The sequence below is a fragment of the Suncus etruscus genome, chromosome 9 (genome assembly GCF_024139225.1).
Source record: "Suncus etruscus isolate mSunEtr1 chromosome 9, mSunEtr1.pri.cur, whole genome shotgun sequence".
Taxonomy (NCBI): domain Eukaryota; kingdom Metazoa; phylum Chordata; class Mammalia; order Eulipotyphla; family Soricidae; genus Suncus; species Suncus etruscus.
The window spans coordinates 89773588-89777168 of NC_064856.1; positions in this window are offsets into that span (position 1 = coordinate 89773588).

Genomic DNA, 3581 nt, shown 5'->3' on the forward strand with positions numbered 1-3581 from the left:
TCTCCCTGTCAGCTACTTGGCAAGGAAAAATGGCATTAATTCTCATCTCTTAAAAAATTTAAACAGTTTTAACTACTGTGTCCTAATGTCATAGACATAGAACATCAGGTAAAGTATTTGCCTTGCCAATCAGAGTTCTATCCATGATACCATATATAGTCCATTATATATTGTCAAGTGTGACAAAGCTTGAAGTATCCCTGAACACAGAGAAAATTAGCCCTGAGAAAATCATCTCTAAATTTCCTTTCCTAGTGTGTTCTATTATAAGAAAGATAAAACAAAATATTCCAATTTTATCAATTTCTCAAAAAATAATTTATATAATGTGACGCTATATACATATTGAGACTGGTAAAACTAACTTTTTCAAGTAGAAAGTGACTAGAGAATACTCCTTTAGTTACTGTATTTTCAAAAATATATACAACAACAAAACCTAAAAAATAGCTGATTATGACAGAAATAGTGTAGATTTGAAAACTTAATGATCTAAAAAAATTTTACACTTTGAAGTTCCCCTGTAAGTTTCAGTATAATGAAATTTTCAGACAGTAGTATATTATAAATTTAGTACTTTTAAGCTCTTGGCTTAGTGGTTTTATTAGTAAATTAATAAATTAATTAAATTTATTAGTAAATAAAATGCCACCGGTTACCAATATGTCCCTCCAAGAAGAAGTCTGTGTTCTAGGAGAACATATCTAGTAATACAGAAGAGATGTACATTCTGGAATAAGTGGTTGAAGTGTGTGTGTGTGTGTGTGTGTGTGTGTGTGTGTGTGTGTGTTTGGTTTTTGGTTTGTTTCTGTTTTTGTGTCACACCCGAAAATACTCAGGAGTTACTTCTGGCTATTCACTTAGAAACTGCTGCACTCTGCACTACTGTGGTGTTCGAAGAACCACATGGATGCCAGAATTAAATCCAGGTCAACTACAAGCAATGGAACTGTCCTACCCTTTGTACCAAACCTCCTGCTCCATTCTGAGGAGAGAGTAATACTAATAAATTGTATTGCTAAATAGAGATTTGCCATACCATCTGAAAACTCCATTTCTCTTCTTTCACCTTAGTATTATTCTAGATTTTTGAGAAGCTGTGGAAGTTTCAATTCCATTTCCTCCTCTTAAAAGTGAGACACAAATACTTAAAGTACTAAATTTATGGAACTTTGTAAGGGCCAGATATAATGAGTCCAGATCTCCTGAAAAAAAAAAGGTAGCTAAAATTATTATTGGTCACATTCCTAAATAATTCCTTGAGGGAAAGATTTGCTTTTGATATATCTGTTACACTTTATGCTCTGCCATCTAATGGTTATTTTAGGAATTTGAATTTACCAGCATTTGTTCTTAACACCTTGCCCAACTTAGAGAAGGGCACTTGTAAGTAGGATCATCTGATATTGTTATAAGCAAGGAGATAGGAATCAGGGAATTAAGTTCTGAAGGAGATTGCTCAGCCATCCTTGACTCAGAACTAGTTCATTTCTGAGAAGAGGACTCTTGGTGCTAAGCCTGAGGTGTCTGGGGTGAACTGATAACTCTATTGATTGGTTCATGACTTTGTTTTGTTTATTGCTGTATATTCATAATCCTGAACAATACATGGAATTAAGTAAGTTGTCCAATTTATAGTAACTATGTGAATGAATTTTCATTCTAGGGGCCGGCGAGGTGGTGCTAGAGGTAAGGTGTCTGCCTTGCAAGCGCTAGCCAAGGAAGGACCGCGGTTCGATCCCCTGGCGTCCCATATGGTCCCCCCAAGCCAGGGGCAATTTCTAAGCGTATAGCCAGGAGTAACCCCTGAGCATCAAACGGGTGTGGCCTGAAAAACCAAAAAAAAAAAAAAAAAAAAAAAAGAATTTCCATTCTAACAAAAAACATAAAATAGCCTAGCCATATTTTCTGCTTTTACTATTTATTTTTCTTTTCTTCTAGTGTCTTGATTTCTCTTTTTTCTAGTTTATGTTTATGATTTCAGAATTTTAGTAGGCCTACATAAAAAGACTACTTAATAAAATCTTGTATTAATTAATATGCATTCTCAAAGCATTCTTTTAAGGTTTAACAAATAAGAAAAGTACTTTCTAAGCTATAAAAAGCTATATAAAAAGTGTAAACACTTCCTAAGCTATAAAAGTTTTTATTTTTGAATTACCTTATGAATGCCTAATATCTTCCCACTGCGTTATAAGAACCTATTAAGCTAAATGTGTATTTTTTACTCGTAAGAGTGGTTAATAAAATTATTCTAAATGGTAATTATAAATCACTAATAATCTCTTGTACATTTGAATTTATAATGGTTTAATGGTACTAGCAATAAATTACAACTATACTGTCCAGTAAGGTAATTTTAATAATACCACAGGTTTTCTCATTTTATATATATGTTGTTTTTGATAAAAAATGATAGTAACAAATATTTTAAGTTCACCATCTAGATGTAGTTTCTTATTCAATTACACTTTCTTTGTAATATAAATTATTGTGTACTTATTGTGAATTTTCTAGGTTCTAGGGATAAATGCTGTACTACTAGTAATAAAATGCTTAATTTTAAGTGTGATTCCAGAGTAAAAATAAAAAAGACAGCACTCTTCTAATGTCTTGAAATAAGTTATTTATCTATATGAGTTGTTCTTCCTATTAAGAGTGTTAATGCCCTGATGCAGAACTAAATGTTATATAGTTGAAAAAGTTTATATTTTAATATTTTCTGATTTAATTCGCATAAACCTGAAAACATATTTGAAATGAAAGACAGTGCTGAACTATACAACAAGGCATAATGATATGTATTGGAAACTGAAATGTAGTTAAATTTATAGAGGTAGACATTAATTTTTTAGGAGCAGGTAATATGAGAACCTCAAAAATTCATGATTTTTGTGGTTAAAATGAACTGAAGTTAATTTTTTAATAGTCATTGTTGACAAATAAATTTATATGAATGAAATTAATCTGCTTGAGATCTGCAGTAGAGAGAAATTTTATTACTTTTCTCTCATGTTGTAAAACTTTTTAACATGGACCTTTTATTAAGGCTTAAAGGTCCTCTTTCAAACCATTAGTTTTGTGATATTTTACAAATTTTATTGAGGTTGATTTTGGTTAATGAGTTTATTAACAAAGATAATCATAATTAACAGCATTACAAATCATTTAATTTTAGTAATTATCATAAGAAAGTTCATACCATAAAATATAGCATACTTCCTTTTAGCATATTTGTTGGATTTGAGGCTTAGTTTATATTATTTAAAAACTATATACTTTACAAATCTAACAGTGATTAAATAGAAACTATGAATTTCACTTAAAATTTTCTGCCCTTAATATGGCTTTAAAGGATAAGAAATAAGGAGATTTGTTATCACTCAGGAGACTTACTGATGTACATAGATTCTCATTGTTTCTTGTTGTTGCATCATCGGGTGTAGCTTAGTCAATATAGGCAATATAGTATAGTCAATAGGGCGAAAACATAGACATGAGATATGGGTATTATTTACACCTTAGAGACCAGTCATTTTCTTTCAAACAACAATGACTGTTACCTTATTTTCTAAAATATG